This window comes from Etheostoma spectabile, chromosome 3 (assembly GCF_008692095.1).
Source record: "Etheostoma spectabile isolate EspeVRDwgs_2016 chromosome 3, UIUC_Espe_1.0, whole genome shotgun sequence".
In the NCBI taxonomy this organism is placed as follows: Eukaryota; Metazoa; Chordata; class Actinopteri; order Perciformes; family Percidae; genus Etheostoma; species Etheostoma spectabile.
Window position 1 is genome coordinate 3,785,791 of NC_045735.1, and position 977 is coordinate 3,786,767.

The window sequence follows — 977 nt, forward strand, 5'->3', positions numbered from 1 at the left end:
ATCCAGTTTGACAGTCAGTTATAACAGAAAAAGAACACAAACTACTTTAACATAGATTTTCTTTAGGGCTTTATTATGTGGTATTGGATTGGTGCATATACTCCAGTACTTCCTAATACCGATACCAGCATTTTAGGCAGTATTGGAGGCGATACCGATACTGGTATCGGAACATCTCTAGTTACTGGCCACTTCAAGTCCAGCAAAATCTCTTAACCAAGGTTCAACAATAAGGGTCGCCACGTCGGGCAACTGGTATAACAAAAAAGAATTCTCACATCATAAATTACGCCGCTTTGTATTGTTCTCTTGCCCCCATCCCCTTGCCCGTGTCAGAGAATACTTTTTGAAGGATTTGATTTGAATGTGCTGTTGGCCAATCTATAATTGAGTGGCTGTCTTGTTGTCTTAACGTTGAACCTTGCTTAAAGTTTCTTGACCTAATAGGACAAAACATATTCCACGCTGAGGGGGCATGCCTTCCTTTTATGGTCTTGTTCAACAGCATTATAGTATAGATAAACCAAGAGCATGGTTTCGGTCATCTACAGGGCAGTAAGGGCGGAGCACTCCAGTCGAGAGTTCACCTCTAGTGCATAGAATCACTATTTCCCTTTTGTACAAAACCAGATATAAAGTATTGAAAGGATGGCTTCTTACCCCCCCCCCAAGGGTAAACTAACTTAAAATCCTGTAAGCAGGAAGGAAATTCCCACATAAACAACTCAGGCCCTGCAGCAGTTGGTACAGATTGAACATGACAACAGAAGCATAACTAAGGCTATTTAGATGGAAACGATATGAAGAGAAAACACAAAAGTGACATTGCGTTTTCACTTTTTATTCCACATTCAGACAAGCGTTTTGGGGGGGAATTCTGCGTGCATATGGGGACACAGAAGTGTGTGACATTTGATGTAATATGCACACCGGGCGGCTAGGGGGTAGGGTGAAGCACTGCCACATAATGCCACCAA